Raw genomic sequence first — 18,022 nt, forward strand, 5'->3', positions numbered from 1 at the left:
TCTCCTTCAAAATGCTTCTATATGCGTATGCGTATGTGTGTGTGACTGTTCAAACATATTTATGGAATCTGAATATATCGTCTTGTTTTGGCCATTGGAATTTGCTTCGGTATTTTCAGAACAATTTTCGGAGCAAAAAAATGGCGAATATTTTCTAAGTAAGTGTTTACATTTTTGTGTGTGTTCTGCTGAAATAAGCCATGAGATAAGGCATGAGAACCTTTTTCCTACGTCTATTATACATTGGATAGATGTTTTGTAAGTTTTGTCTTAGCTTGGTTCGGATTTTGCGGCATTTTCTGGTGTGAAGTGGCCGCAACACAGATGAATAAAGACAACTTATACATATTCGAGACAAAGTTACATAGGAATTTATGAAATGGACTGCAATTTTTGTCCGTATTGTTGTTGTTGTTGTTGTTGTTGTTGTTATTGTCGTCGTCGTCATTATCCTAATTGATTCTAAAACTAAAGACACTGATGTATGGCAACCGACGTTGACTCGGACACTCTTACTGCGAGACGGTCTCACACATTGTCCATTAAGTTTTGCAAATAGTTTGGATCGACCATACGTACGAAAAATGTGTAAAGAATTCTTTTTTTTCCAAAAGTTTTTCGGGCACGACATTTCCAGCACCAAGTTTCACCGGACAAACTCTTTCCATGACCTGCTTTATTATTATTTAATTTGAATGTGGTGCCAAACTCGTATGCTCGTGTTAATAGTGAATACGATGAGCAAAGTTCGTAGTCAGGTCTGATACCTGTTAGTAGGAATGTGTATTGTTTCTGGTTGGGTCTCTGTGTATGTGTCACAGAAGATAAATACAAAGATTACAATTAAAATACACATCAGCAGCAGGAGCAACAACGTCAACGGCAACGGTTGTGGCATCACTGATGCCGGGCATCAGCACACGAATTCCGTTATTTAAACCGATCTCACGTTTTTTTCCTCGTGTATTGGATGAAATGTTTTTGTGACAGTGCAGAGGAAAACATTTGAAAATCGAAATGAGAAAAGCGGAGAAGTGAAAGTTAATTGATTCCATTTGTAAAAACAAACGGAAACGGCAAATGCTGAATGTGTTCATTTGAATTGAATGTAGACAAAAGCGCCGCTAATTTGGTTTCAATTGATTTTGTTCGACATTATTTTCCCGTTCATTCGACATCTTTTTCTCTATCTATCTCTCCATCGTTCTGGCCTTTTGACCTGTTACCTTGTGAATAATTAAAATTTCCGAACGTAAACACAACAAAAATCGATGTAAACAGATTTTCAATTGATTCGTGATAAAGTGAATGCATTTGCACTCATCTCAGACATGTTCGAGCGCACAAATCTAATTTGGAGCCGTCACTCAAATAAAAACAGTATCAGATTAAACAATTCAGCGCTTGAAAGAGTGACGATACGATTCGATTCCAATTGAAAGGGCTTCAAAATGCTGATTTCGCTATATACTACGCATGCATACAAACGAACGAACGAACGAACGACCAAACGAGTGAAAAAAGAATGAATTTGTTTGAGTGTGTTTATGTGTGTGACAGAGGCAGAGCGACAGAGACCGAATCGATTCGCTTCACTTTTCGAAAACGATACGTTACGATGTGAATCGCAAATCGAAAATCCGATCGCCATTATTTTTGGTATTGGTTTATCTTTCTCATTTAGGTTTCATTTTCACATATTCGCTTCGGTTTGGGCGTGCAACGGATCGACCGACTGAACACTCGCATATTTAACATTACATTTTGAATATATGCCAGTGACAATTGCAAGCAAGACTTAAATGTCGATACTGTAGACAGCAAAAACGAAATCAATGCATAAAACAAACGATGCTGTCACCGCTACATGAATAAACGCACACCCATACACGAACAACCAAATAGAAGACAGAACGAGAACTGAAGAGAATAGCGTTCTACAGATGTGATCGTGTGAAATGAAACGATGCCGACACGAACACCAAAACGAAAGAATGAATAGCATACACACAAATAACGTCGGACTAAGTAGAGTGTATAGCTGTATGTATTTTGTGTTTGGTGAGGTATCGAAGCAAACCGGTTGAAGCATATGAAGAGCATTGGACAGAGCGCGCTTAGTGTGAAGGCAAAAGAGACGAGATAAAAAAAAAATACATGAATGTCAGTCATATACAAATAGTCGGTGCTTTAACATCATTGCATTTTGTTGAAAATCTGCGAGTGTCGAGTCTTGACGCAAAACGGAGAGCCACCGTACCCAAAAAATTGAAAGCAAGCAAAAAACATAATTTAATACGGCAAACTGAACGTAACCAGAAGAAAAAACAAGAAAACAGAACAGAAAAAAGCAGCACCGACAACAGAATGGAAAATAAGCAAGTGACAGAAGTAAAAACGGAAAACAAAGACGAAATAATTTGTGAGCATCATGCAGACGAAAATATAGTGGAAGATCAGCACGAAGGGACGGTGGTGTGTTCAAAATGCGGCGTTGTGATTGTCGAGCAAGTAATTTGTGGAATTGCCGAATGGCGTGGATTTGCCGATGATACTCAATCGGAGAGTTGGGAGCGTTCGCGTGTTGGTGGACCGGCCAATCGATTTCTGAGCGGCGGTGCAAATTTAGCCACAACCATTCGACCGGCCGACGGCAGCACCAACTCAAGACACGATGGCGATTCGTTCAATTCGAGCATTTTACGAGCGGTCAAACGGAAAAGTGTCGATAATGGAATATACTACGGTTTGAAGCAACTTGATGAAATGGCCGATCGAATTCATTTAACGCAATCGGTGCTCGAATATGCATACTACTTGTACTACAAAATGTACAAAAAGGGTAAATTCAAAGGCATCGCACTCGCTACGGATGCTAAAGTGGGTGCATGTCTATACATTGCCTGCTATCACGCACAATGCCCGCGAACCGTGAACGAAATTTGTGGCATCAGCGAAAATGGTCACCAATCGATTCGTCGTGCCATCCAGAGAATCACCAAAATGCTAAATCTTCCCGTCGGTCCGATCGAATGCCGTGATGTGTTGCCACGATATTGTGCTTGGCTCTCATTACCCCATCACATTCAACGCGAAGCAATCGCTGTGGCCGATACACTGAGTAAATTTGATGATAAGCAACAATTTGAAGTGGAAACTTTATCGGCAGCCGCAATCTATTTCGTAACACAGCAATCGACATCGCTGTCACACAAACGCAGCAAAATCGAAATTGCAAACAGTTTGGGCGTCACAACCGAAGACGTATCATTTTGCTATGAATATTTTCAACAGAATTAATTTTATGATCCATTTGTTTATTTCGTTTTTGTGTTGCTCAGTATTTTCATTCCATTTTATTTATTTTTTTTTTTTTTTGAGTACATATCGTTAAAAAATTTGTTTAAGTATCGTTTACTAAACTAAAAAATAGTCATTATGAAAAAATATGAAATCATAAAAATCATAACATTGTGCAAAAGGTTTCGCGTTCAAGCGAAACATTGAAAAAAAAAAAATAAACATAAAAAGATACGATATTCTTTTCGTTTGTTTGGAATTCTCTGAATTGAGTCTGTTTGAAAAGAAAAAAAAATCGATTATAAATAAAACTAAAATGTTGCATTGTTTTTACGCTCAATTTTGTTTGTTGTTTCTATTCTTGCCTTTTTATACAGTAGCGAGGCCATCGTTAGAAGTCGAATATTTTCGGGTAAGTGACTCAAAAACGTTGACATGGTTATGACAGTGTCGCTGCTGTTGTATTGTGTACTGTTTTCTTAGAATTGTTCTTCTTTCGTTGCGTACTGGTCTAACCAACTTGCAAGGCTCGTATTGAACATGAAATGTCAGAACACAAGCCAAGCGAAGTGAAACCGTCTCTCTCATTTGACAATTTGTGTCTGTTGTTGTTCATAAAATGTGTACAACAATTTCAGAGCGTGTGCTTCAGTATCAATTTGAAGGGTGAAAAAGATGTTTTTCGCAAAAAATTGCTTTTATCGCGAATTCCGCTATTTTCTCCCATCATTATTATTGTTCACATAGATCTATTACGTTGCAGTGAATCAATCAATGGCATAAACGACGAAAGGGCATTGAATTCATGAGCTCATGCGGTTCGTGAGCGATCCATCGAGATTTTTTTTTCCTACCATTTACTGAGTGAGCCATTCTAGGTATGTGTGTTTGTGTGTGAGTTGGAATCGAACGATTTAGTGCAGCAGCAGCTTGCATGTTTCTGTCGAATAAATCACCTTAAATTTAATTATACTTTATGTACACAAATATATATCTTTCTCGCCATGTCATTGGTTCGACAAAGAAACCTGCTTCGATTACAAAAGTAATCACACATCGCATTTTTTTTTTTCGTATTCGCTGCATAAGAAAGAAAATCAAATGGACTTTATGTACATGTTAAATGACGCCTGAAATTTTTGTCCAATTATGAAAAGCGGTAATGGAAACATTTGTGAAACACAATGAGCGAAGAAAAAATTATTCCATTGAAGACGTAGAAAAAGAGTGCATTCTTATCAATAGCCGCATGCACACTACATTCCGAGGTTTTTTTTTTTTTTTTTTAAATTGCATATTTAAATAAAAGTGCAATTTATTATTGGTTCTCTTTTTTTGGAACATAAAACGAATGCGTCTTTTGCATGCAACATCACTATGCCGGCATACCAACACACACTTAAACACTGAAAATGCATTATATATTTTTATTTCTCTCTCATTTTTTTTTCTCCTTTTATCAAGCTGAAAGCAGTTTGGGGAGCGACAAAACCGAAAAAAACACCACCAACACCACCGCCACTGATGGGAAAGCGTGTGAGTAGAAATTATGGAGCAAATCGCGTGCATTTATGAATTTTTTCCTTAATTTACACATTAGAATGTATTAATTCATTCTTCTATTTGGACGTGTTCACCCATGGATATTGTGCTCCGTATATGTGCGTGTCTTCTCCATTTTCTTTTTCTAACCGACAACATTTTTCCATTCTTTTTGTTTCTTTTTCTCTCTCTCTCCCTGTTGGTGCGCGCCTGTTCCAGATCTTGTTCTCGTAATATCACTGATTTCACATTGAACAAGCAAATTATATTCCCTCAAAAATGAGCACATATTTATTTACATCATTTTTTCCATTTTGCCATTTAACACGCCATTTTAGATCTCCATAAAATATTAATTTTTGAATAAGAGCGCTCAATTCTAAGTAACACATATTTCATTTAGTTTCATTTTTTTTTCTTTTTCTTGTATGTGTGTTTTTTTTATTTCAGGGAGTTCATTGTTGCATTAGCAATTGACTTTCTTACATATCGAGCTCAACATCGACCTTGTCGAACATCTCAATTGCGACACAGTAACAAAAAGTATAGCATTATGGCGACATTTAAGGCAATAATTTATAGTTTGACAAAAAATGTACCTAGTTACGTGTTTTGCTTAATGAACATGTTGACCACTTATTAAAAGGCAGAGAAATTTTTTTTTGTCATTGCAGATGAAGCGGTGTGAGTGACTCTTGCAGAGAAATCCACTGTAATGTAATATCATAACATACGAAACGGAACGAAACTTGGTGAAAATTGAGTTTTACGAGTAGCCGCCAACAAAACGTAAAACGGAGACGAAACGACAACACTCATACACACCCACGAAAAAAAAATTATCATCGTTTACACAGAGAATACACTAGCGCAATACCAAATTCGACACAGAGTAGTAAAATTGTTAAGTCCAAATGTGCAGTGAGTGCACACTGCACACTGCACTCTGCATAAACAAATAGAGAGTTGTGGAAAATTTTAATTGGAATTTATAACAGCGTTATTTAATTTAATTGTTGGCTTTATAAAACTAATAAAATTATGAGGTTGTTCATATTCGTCCCCATAGAGAGATGGTAATATTTCGATTTCCGGAATGAAGTTGAAATTGTTCGCTTCGCAAGAGATGTACGGCATTCTCTTTTTTGCTCACTCGACATATCTCTCTCTCCTCTTCTCTGTTTCGCGAATTTGTCAAATGTATTTTGTACGATAAAATATTGGAACCGTCGTTTGGCGATAGAAGCCGAATGAATACATCACTTCATAAATGAGAATGCCATCTCTTGATCTAATTGACTGGACCCACTCATCCGGATTTTGTTTCGCTTCTTTTTTTCTCGAAATTGTTTCCATAATATTCATTCATGTTTATTCATTTCATTTGAATTTTCTTTTGTTTTGTATTTTCAAACATATCGGTATCGGTTCGGTGTGGATTTTATTTTGAGACTTAACTTTTTTACAATGCTAATTTACCTTTTTCCAAATTTTGCCAAAAAATATATTGAGAATGCAACGATGGTGCAATTATAATGGGCATAACACATTCGGAGAAAGACACAAACAGTGTCACATTCATTCTTTAGTTCTAATTTTACCATTTTAAGGCCATAAAACCATTCTGCCTAATTGGTACGAATGCATACGAGTTTTTGCACTCTTTCTTTTTTTCATTTTGGGTTTTTATTAATTTATTAGTTCTGTCATTTGGGACCTAATGGATAAACTTTTTGCTCAACAAATGCAATAATATACAGAGAAGTTTTTCTATCGCTTTTGTTTTGTCCTGTTTTCATTTTTTCTTTGTTTCTGTCTCTCTTTCTCTCCAAATGCTTTTTTATGATGAATTGACATTTTTCGACTAGAAAAAAAAATGCGTCCGAAAATTTCACAACTACTGAATGTATTCGAATTGAATTATGAGTAAAAAAAAAATAGAATATGTGTGTTTTTTCAAACTATCCAAACTGAAAGCGTTTACTCGACTACTAGCTGAGAATTTACATTGCGATAACATGGCTATTGTAAGCAACCATAAAAACTGACATCAATGCAACGAAGTGTAAAATCGATGAATGATTTAATTGCTGCTTCACACCCTCGAACCACTTGCGTTGCTGTCAACTTGTGCAAATATTTTGTAAATGTTATTTCATGAAATTAACTAAAACCCATCCTATGTAAACATGGAATCGGGCCCGAAACAATATGGTGAATCAGAGATTTGAAGCGAAAAACAAGTAGGTAGGAAAATGAAGCGCGTAAGCGCTAGGAAGCGGACAGAATTTCAGCTTGGTTTTCAAATTGAATGTGTGTGTGTGTGCACATGTTCGATGCATAGGGTATTGATATGCTGCACTCGGCGAAATGTAGTTTGGGAGAGTGGATCAACTTCAAATCTAGTGCAAGTTTATGAAAATACACTTAAAGTGTCAAACTTTAATAATAAACTATAAATAGTGTCAAATGAGAACTTTGCATTCTCCAAAAACCACAATAAATTCTTAGATACGATAAACAAAAGCTGAAACGATTTTCGTGCATTCTCCACTCTCGTTTACGCTCGTTGTCTTGTACTCTCTCTCGCTGTCGTCGGTGTTGCTTTTTGTTTTTGATGTGTTGTCATCGGTTTTTCGAGCTTAGTTGTGCAATTCTCATTTTGGTGTGTGTTCACTTTACACACAAATACACAGAGTATTCTAGCATACCTCATACTTTCACGAGAATCCGAAAAACATCCACGAAAATGCATTGCATACATGGACGACAGACATGCATGACAGAAAATTTTCTGTATAGAGCATAGGAAGTTCAGCAATTTCTCGATAAAAACAGTTTGACAACAACTGAAGAACTAAAAAAAAATGCAACGACAACAACACAACTGAAGCACGTGTGGACAAACAAGCAAGCGAAACGTAGTGATAAATACATGGGACCTGTATGTTGCGCTACACAGTGCAAGAGTGTGAAAAACATACGCTTGAGCGTAAATGACGATGAGGAAAATGCATATCGAAATACACCGACGCCAAAATCGAAAATTCTTGCTATACCATTTCTTGAATTTCTGTCGCTCAAAATATCTGCTCTATTCACAAATTATTTATGAAATGTGCAGCGGAAAAAAAACCCTGGCATCTCGCTTTCTATCGTTCACCCAGCCATTTCACTTCATTTGCTATCTATGGTTACACTGTGATCGTACGCTATCATACTATTGTTCCATACCGTATCGTATTGCAATATAGGAAAATTAGATATTAGCCAAACGCATCATACTGAGCGCTCACGTATAATATTACATCTGCGTTTTATTTCCTATTGCCCCTCATCGCTTCCACTCGTTCCATCCGAACCAAGAGAATTTTAGAACGACAGGGATGGAGTGGCGACATGGATGGAGTGTGGAAGAGAGAGAGACAGAGAGAGAGAGAGAGAGAGAGAGAGAGAGAGAGGTGATGTGGATTTTGATGTCGCAAATATTTGGGAGAAATTTCATTAAAAAATGAAACTGAACATGAAATTGTGTACATTGCATACTGCAGAGCGTTTCGTTCGCCAAAATACAACACATGCGAATGAGATATGTTCATAAGTGTGCAGTGCGATGGACCAAAGGATCATAGAGGAATTGAAAGGAACGACTGACGATGAGAAAAATAAATACATACATAACCAGTGATGCAGGCATGTAAAACCCCATCTACAAACTCAAACGACCAAATATCAAATAGAAATTTTGAAGCACAATAAGAACTTTGATGACGATCTGAGAACATCACACATAGACACAATCTCACCAAAAAAAGCCAAACTAGTAAAATGTGTCGCAGAAGGCTAGCACACAGACACACAGAGCAAGAGACACCAACTGCTCATATGACTAAAAAAAAAGCTGAAATGTTTTGCAAGCATAAATAGGAATCCGGCTAGCGCACATCAGCAACGAGAGCAAAAAAACACAACAAGAAAAAAGGTAGGAGTGTGACAACGGGAAAAAAATACGCAATGTTCTAAAAAGAGTTCGGCTCAACTAAGAATTTATTAGTTTTGTTTTTTGACACTGCGGTTTGTTTTGGCTTGTCTGTTGTTTTGCTGCACACTTTATGTGAGTCACTTCCCTTTTTGGATGTCTTTCTTTTGAACACTCGCCGAAATGGACACTTATTAAGATGCAAAAGTACGACACAAAAGAAGTAAGAACACAAAATTAATTCACTAAGAGCATATGTACGTGTAAATTATGTTGTTTATCGTTTTTTTTTCTCTCTTACAGCGGGGAAAAAAGGCTATGGCTGCTTTGTTCATGCGACCAGCGGCTGCACGTCTGACCAAAAACAACAACACAGCAATAACAACAATTCAAATTGGAGCATACTGTGCATTCAAATCAATATTGATTCAATTTCATTCCATGAATATTTATTTATTCATCAATACGAAATGTGACTTTTCGCCATTTTTCATTTCAAAATTTATGTTTACAACAGCAATAACAACAACATCGACTACTTCTGAAAATGATGGCATTAGTGTGTGTGTGTGTGTGTGTACGCTGTGTGAGCACATTACATGTATAATTTTCATCGCTTCGTGAAATTCAATTTAAATTTCTGCATCGCTCCTGATCGGTTTTATCCAATATCTTCTTGTATCTTCATTGAATCATCGTTGACACATTCCACTCTACCTCCGCATTGTTGTGCTAAAAAAATTCCAAGAACAGTTGTGCTGTTTTTGTTTTGTTGTTTTTTTTTTCATTTTTACCTAATCTATATATCCAATTTGATGCGTTTGCAAAGAAAACTTTCCCCATAAATCTTTGTGTGATTATTTCGTTGAGAAAGTGCACGGGAAAAACGTTTGAGCATTTTAGTTTATATTCCGCTTAGTCTCGCAATACATGCACAAATGGTGCGGAATAGTGTGTGTATCGGTTTGGTAAATTATGGTTCTCGTTCATCAGTTAGCCACCGATATGATGAATATTGTATAAATAAGTTTGAAGTTTTCGAGGTTTTACTCCACCAACTGTGGTGTATTCTCTCTCTCTCTATCTCTCTCGGTGTATATATAAGTTTGGTTCTCGACGCACAAACACACTGATACATTCCATGGTATTCTCTGTATATGCATGTTGCCGGTATAAATGAGTTTGTAATCTCGTTCGTATATTTATATATATATATATATATATAAATTATGTTATATATGTTGAATTGTTGAATACTGACTGCAATAGGAGGAAAAGAGAGCGAAACAGCAAGAGCGTTCATTGTTTCAAAGGTAAAAGTTCGTGAATAAATCGTAAAATACGATGTTCAATTCTTCAAAATGAAACGGACTTTCGACTTATGAGGTGTCAGTGTGATGAAATTGGTACTTTTTCGGGATTTGTTCGCAATGCAAACTGACGTGAGCCTTTGAACCGCTGCGATTGAAATTGTCCACATAAAATTTAATTAGCTGCGTCGAATAGAGCGGACGGAGAACTTTGTAAAATCATTTGAGTTTAGTTACGAGGTTACATAAGGGATTCACGTAAGGTGTTGTATTGCAAAAAGTCGCATTCATCACTAGTGAAAATTTTGATAAACCACTGCTTCAGATCACTGCAGATTTTTTTTTTCCTCTGTTGCGTCCTTGCCTGCCGTAAGGATTTTTCAACACTTTGTCATTGAAACGCTATTTGCACGATTTTCCTTTCTTTTTGCACTCGTCTTTTGATTGCTTCCACTGACTGCATTTGTGTGGAGTGTTTTCCATTGCGATTTTTATATTCGCTTTGAGCAAACAAAAGTAACAACAACAACAGAAAATAACCACAAAATTTCACCAGAAGTTTAAACTAAATGATTTATTGCACTTTATTACAACTTTTATTTAAACACACGAAATTGCAGATATGTATACTTGTATACAATTACCCCACGGCGAACAACAAAATAACCGAAGCGAAAGAAAGAGAAACATCAAGCAGCGGCGACGGCGACGGCGACGGCAACGCCATTTCACACAGAAATAATAGAGCAAACAGAGAATGCGAACGAATGCAAATAAGTGAAAACAAAACAGAAAATACAATTTATAAATGTCATCAATTCTTCGGTTGCTTTCATATGTGGCTTAAGTTTGTTCGCTATTCTCTGTCGGTGTACGCTGGGTTGTATGTATGCTGGTGCGCGCCTCAATGAATGGATTTTTCAGTAAATTTCTCTCATATTCATATTCCGCCAATGTGTGAGTAGTTTGTATTCAGTATGCTACGGGAGCGGGTAGATTCGGGTAATTCATGTCATTTTGTCGTTTTTGCCGCTATTTTTTCTTCTTCTTCTTCTTCTTGTTCTTGCAGCTATTTTGGGTATATACTTTATAGGAATTGGTGCATTTCTTTCTCGATTAATTTTTGGCTCAATGCATAAATAAACTGTAAATTAGTTATTTCAAAGCGAGCGGATCATGTAACAAGTTTTTCGCTTGTAAAATTAACGGAGAAAAAAACGCGCAAACTTATCAAATCAAAAGCGAAAAAAAATCGGAATTTTCAATCGATTTTCGTTGCATTATAAACAAAAAAATGTGCAATAAAAAAGCAAATCAAACCATGATTTCATTATTTTCAGCAGAAATAAGATGGTTTTATTCTTCGTTGCAGCTGGAAGACGACTTAAATTCACCACTCTCAACTAATGCCACAGCTATTCATCATCGATAACTGTATGTTTGTGTGTATATGCTCAATGTCAAAGCATTTGCTTACTATATACACAGATACTGTGCATATTGGCAGCCTACAGAATAAAGTGTATTCAAATGTGTGTACAAACATACACTCTATTTTGAAGACGAAACAAGAACAAAAGCCACCAAAATGAAAAGACTAACATCCAATTTTCTTGGCAAAAGTTTTGCAAAAGAAATATTCATTTTATGCTATGCATATTCGAGAGCTGAATTTATATGTATATAAAAAAAAGAAGAAATCAAAATAGATAAATGTATGCACAACGACTAAAAAATGCACATTTCAACAATTCCCCAAGGCAATATTGGAGCATGAAAACAATGAACTGATTTTAATTTTCAGTATTTTTATGCAAAATACCAACCACCCAGACGAAAGTCAAATCCACATCACATTATGGGACTTTTTGCCGTTGGCCGCCGAATCGTAACAGAAAAAAAGCGACAACAAATGAATAGAGAACGAATCGAGAAAATGTTGCATAATTTCATTTATGGAAATTCACAATTGATTTTCAGATAATTTTTGCGCTTCGTTGCAATGTGTTTTCCTAGCCATTCAGCAATCGGTTGACTTTCCAACATGGCCCAGAATTTACCAACTAATTGAGTAACTTGTATAGAAATGAAGAAAAAAAAACAGCATTTTTTTCGGGATTGTTGGTCGGTCGTCATTGAATATTCAGTAGCACTATGTAGTAGAGCGAACTTTGTTGGCAGTAGTAATAAACTTTGTATTTGCTGAGATTGGTTGATGGTGATTTGCTTGTCTCACTAACGAAACAGAAAGCAAACCGACGCAAACAAAAAAAAAAATAGCTCAAGACTTTTCGGAAGCATTTACCGTGTTGCTTGAAACAGATGTAACACGAAATTCTTGCACGGCTTAATGCTGACGGATCGACGATGAGAGAAAGAGAGTATGCGAGTGAATGCACAGTGCACACACATACACCTACACCTACACACACATATTTTGCAACCGATTTCCACTTGGCCATTTATATGTTGACGCCCTTACAGATTTACTCGTTGGGATAAAGTATCAGAGAGCATTTGGTATGTATGCTCTCTTGGTCTGCTGTTCACATGTATTTAAGCATCGACTTCTGGCTTCTCACTTTTCTCGACACTCCACCAGTGAACTTAATCTTGGTTTTTGATTCTGCGTCGATTCGATAAATGGGAAAAGTTCAGCTGCTGTGCTATTTGTTGTTAAGCTATTATTTTCTCTTCGTTTCGTGCGAAGAACATCCGTGATGCAGTCGAGGTGGAAATCATTTGCTTTTGACCCAAAGTCTTTCGGTATTAAAGTATTTAAGTCATATCAGTCAGTCAGTGCAGAGCATATTGCCTGTCCAATTATTATTAAACTCACATGGCACGAATAAATACTTCTAATCAGAAATCAATTGAACTCGTGTACAAAATTCGATACGAAAGCATCAAACTGGGAATTACGCAAACGGGGAAACGAAATAACACGTATGGACGTAGAACCATGAAGCGCATTCAATGTTCCCTCATCCCCATTTCTCTATTTCCTGTCATCCATCCACATTTTTCTTCTTCGTTCGATTCTCTTTCGCTCTTTTTCTCGTGCCGTTTTTTTTTGTGTGACGTGCGTTTTCTGCCACAGTAATTTAAACAAACTTCCGTACAACGTGCATATTCGGCTAGTACACTGGTGTTAATGTAGAGCAAATGTTTCGACGAACTCGCCAACAGCCACCAAAACGTTGATGCCGCTACCGCTACCTACGTGTTTTTTTCTCATCCTCTCTCTCTCTCTCTCTCTCTCTTTCTCTCTCTTTCCCTGGTCGCTCTGCTTCTTGCTTCGTAACACGAAACTGGGAATCTATGTGTGAAATTTTAATAAAATGTCTGACGTATCAAGTATTTACGATTCCGAATGGAAAGGCATTGAAGAGCGTAAATGGCTGAAAGACAGAGGAAGAGAAAAAGTGAGGTAGAGAGTTTTACTTAGCGCGGTGAATGCTAACACGCACGCAAAGAACACAGTGTTCACACTGGAAGTGTTGTTGATTTAATTTCGGACACATTCTTCCTTTTTCACCAGCGCAGCACACCCTCACCATTAACTATCAGTGTGAACTGTGTTCAATGAATGTGCCAACGAACCTAAAACTATGTGCTAATAGTAATTAGAACATCGTTTCGACGGGATTAAGCCAATCCAGCAGCTTTGATATTTTTCTGTGCGAAAAGTAATTACATTAGTTGTGTTTCATGTAAGATCAGTTAGGGCAACCAAAAAGTCCAGGCGAATAGTTTTTTCCTCTCCAAAAGTCCAAGAACGAGTTTGGGTGCACGATGCACCGGATATCCGTTACCAATACGACTTAAACTGGAGTTTTGATTTTCTGACTGCAGTTCCTTCTCTCAACTCCTATTCGATAAGAGATATGAAATTTTTATTTCTTTCTGTGTTTGTGTATGCCAATAAAATTATTGAACTAGTCAGTCATTTTTTTCTCTTCACTGGGTATGTGCTGCTGAATCACGAGCAGAACATCAACACTCATTGAGAGAAAATAGAAAATGAACAGCAGCACATGGGAAGATGAGCGCTTCCAAAATATATATGTCGATTTTTTTCCCTCGTTGGTCCTTCATTTTGTTCGGTTGTTGTTTCGATTTCCCTAATGTTTCGGCTGTAAATACGACAAAATTGAGTTAACACTTTCGAATAACTGGGCAAATATAGCACACAGACACATACACAGACCCATTCACATTCACATTCACATTCACATTCACATATTCAATACATAAATTCACATCGTCATTCGCAGTCGCATCTCGCAATTCACGAATCGAGATGGAAACGAGCATATGAAATGTCGATGCCGGGCACTCGTTCGCGCGATCATATCGATATGCCTCCATTGTACCGTACACACGCTCTACCTCGCTCCCTTTCTCTACTCTCGTTGCTACTAAGCCGGGCATGTACACAAAGAGATAAATAGCAAATCTGTAGAACGCATATAAATTTGTAGACATCGACTCGATGAGTGTATTATGTAATAGTAACAATGTATGTACCCTCAGCTTAAAATGATGACGACGGAAACGAACATGTATGAATGTCATACTAAGTTTTTGGGGTACTCACTCTCTCACTCTCATTCAGTCGTGTCGATGGGTTTTTTCTGTATTAGTTATTCGTGACCAACATACTCGAATAGGTCAACTAATTCTACGCTTTTCTAAATGCTACAATTTGCGTATAGTCCTTCAATGCCATAGCCTCGCATTCTGTTGTGTATTCAGTGAAATTCAATTTTGTGTGAATTTGTTCATTTTTTTTTTCGTTTGTCATCGGTCTAATGTTCGCTGTTCGGCGATTTTTTTCTTTCCCTCGCTTTCGGGTGGCTCATTCTATCTGTATTTTTCATCAGCAATGACACATTTTACATTTTACGTATTTTGTCATATGTGCGCTCGAACTTTTTCCCTTTATCATTGTCAATTCTGTGCTCAGAATCATGTCGATTTGGAATTCTATTTGTTGCGGTCAAATATTTTAATATTTTTGAATGAAAAGCAAATGGAATTTGCTCTTTATTTTGCTGTCTTCTAGCACGAGAACAATTGACATTGGGCGAGTGTGCTAGTGTCAGCGTTTGTTTTTTTTTTTACAATTTTCACTTACATAAATGCCATAAATTAGGTTTGATACCGAAATGTATGGGGTACGAATGAAAAAGAAAACAGAAACGAAAATTGGTCGTACGTGCCAGAATGTCAAATATATTGTGAAAAGATGTTTTGGTGGTGGCGTTATTTTTTACCACATTTTCTTCCTTTCTCTTTCTCTCTGTCTCTGTCTCTATTCCTGGGATTGTGTGCAGTAATTTAATTTATCAAATGAAGACAACAACAGCCCATAAGCCACTTCCAGTCCGATGTTATGAATTACACACTCTACTCAAGTTTAATGGCTTAATATAAACACGACCACCCAATACTCAAAACACAAAATACACAACTATTATTGTAATACATTTACCATAGAGCCAATGTAGGCAAATAGAAAAGAGATGAATGGAAAAAAAGTTACTGACGAGAGTAAAATTAAAATCCCTTTAGATAGATACACACACACACACACACGCACATTCATACATTCCGCTTATTTAGTTGATAGTATTCAATATGGTTGGTATCATATTTAAACAAGCCGAGAAAAAAATATGGATGGTGTCAAATAAGTTGGCGCCATTGAAATTGTCGTTGCTATTGGCGTTTCACTTTCAGAAATTATTGCTCGTCCATCTCACGTAACTCTCAGATTAATGACAAACTTGCTCGTTCACTCGCTCACATTTGATGGCTAAAGCGAACACCAAGGGAATACTTAAATGTTTCGATAACATGCCCATGACCAGCGACGATATGGCACATACAAGATATTTACATACATTACATTTACATCTCATTAATTATATGAGTGGCTAAAGCCGAGTGACAGCCGAACCGAATGTATTCTGATATGTTTTGTCATTTTGCAAAACTATATGAAGGAGAAGACAGACAGAGAGACAGAGAGAGAGAGATAAGAAGAGAGGTTGAAAGCGACCAACACACATGAAAAAAGTGAGAATATTTATCGTTCTGGTCGTTCGTCACATGCCTTGCGAGTTGAAATGTAGCGTATGTAGCTAAAACGCTAATAAAAATTTCAATTAAATGTTGAATCACATGGACGACAAATTTGAGATAAGAACCGACCAAACATAGCATCGTGCTTTTCCTCACGATGACAACAAATCAACGAATTTCCAGAAGAGAGAAAATGTTTGCATCACATTGAAATATAATTAGGATGTTTGCCGATTAAGAAATTGGCGTAGCGTTGTGCATATGCACGTAGTTGTCTCTCGTGTCGTTTCTGATTGAGAGATAAATGAAGAAAGAGAAATATTGTCTGGGAGTGAGGGAGTGAGATACATTACAATATTCCGCCTAATTGAATTTTTTTCTACGAACACCAGGATATAAATATGTGTCCATTTCGTTTGTGTGAACGAGAGCTAATATGTAAATCTAGCATCATCCTATACATTTCGATTGAATGTGAATTAAAAATGGTGGCCGCATATTCCCACCGACATTCAAATGAATGCCCATTTTTTATGTGTTGGACGGGTTTGAATTGTTTGAATTTTGTAAAATATTCAAACGAAAAAAAATTAAATGCTTAGAAATTTTCAATGAATTTCCAAATCGTCATAGTACAATATAAATTTATGTGTTCGCATGTTCCGCAAATGCTTGTTTACATGAAGTTCAGTATTACAGTATCTCTCGCCTATCCGATGCTCTTTGAACTGGCCCCAAAAATGTACTTTATTATATATATATATATATAAGCAAAACAATGGAAGTGATTTGGAAAAAGAATGTTACATGGTTGGTTATTAACTTCAATTTCGTTTTTTTTTTCTGTTTGAGCTCAAAATTTTCATATGGATTATATGGATAAAATCACCGTGAATCGAAATCCGGATAGAATTGAAACATGATAGTCCCGCTTCAATATATTTTCTAATATTTTTCTCTCTCTCTTTCTCTCTCTCTCTCTCTCTCACTCGTATGTGTGTATGTGTGTGTATGTGTGCGTATTTGTGTTTACTCCCAATGCGCAGAGGAATCTTGTTTCTTTCCGCTGATTGGTGTACATTTCTGCTGTGATGCATATGATGTGGGGTCTAATCGATATGAAAATATATACTGCAATTCGACGATGTATGAAAATGATTTTTGTAACGTTTGGCAAAGAGTTTTTCTACGCTCTCTTTTATTTGGCTTTCAATTTGGGTTTTTGCGTGTATATGTATATATATGATATCTGGTGGTATATCTCTCTTATGCTAACTGTGATTTCTGCGTATCGTTTACACTGGTCCCCAGTGGTATATGTTGCGTAGTTGATTCTCTCTCCCTCTGCGTTTTTTTTTTCAACGTGCTGTGCATTTTTGTTTATTTTACATATCAACCGTGTACAACACTTGGTGAAGTTGTAAGCGAAACCAAATACCTGAAAAACAAAAATAACGACACGAAAGGGCAGAAGAAAAAAAACAACAACCCACACCCCATTTCCAATCATGTATATATACATGAATGCGTATACGCATACATGCACATACACATAAACAATTGGCGAAATAAAAAGAGTCGACATCAACTGAACTGATTTGTTGGATTTGCTTTGCTTTGCTTTGCTTGAATAATATGTTCGGTTGAATACCAAAATAAACGAAATCGGTTCATCTTTTTTATGCTCATTGAACCAAATATACATTGAGTTTTGCGAATATTTTGCAGTTTCCTGTTCAGCCTAGACAGCCTCGACGACCTCTCTCTCACTCAATTTTAAATCGACAATCGCAAAATGAAA

The 18,022-nt window shown here is 36.7% G+C and overlaps 1 protein-coding gene and 1 long non-coding RNA gene across 7 annotated transcripts in view; one reads left to right on the plus strand and one right to left on the minus strand.

Moving 5' to 3' along the window:
• The window catches only part of LOC129579096 (nucleolysin TIAR), a 456,813-nt gene that overhangs the window by 128,371 nt on the left and 310,420 nt on the right, over positions 1-18,022 (minus strand). The gene's annotated exons all lie outside the window — the stretch shown is intronic.
• Positions 3,759-5,908, plus strand: LOC129579117 (uncharacterized). The gene is made up of 3 exons (XR_008689193.1): positions 3,759-4,178; positions 4,765-4,836; positions 5,293-5,908. It is a non-coding gene; the product is annotated as an uncharacterized LOC129579117 (long non-coding RNA).

This window comes from Sitodiplosis mosellana, unplaced genomic scaffold (assembly GCF_009176505.1).
Source record: "Sitodiplosis mosellana isolate CC-2019 unplaced genomic scaffold, AAFC_SMos_1.0 Smas_scaffold_6226, whole genome shotgun sequence".
NCBI lineage: Eukaryota > Metazoa > Arthropoda > Insecta > Diptera > Cecidomyiidae > Sitodiplosis > Sitodiplosis mosellana.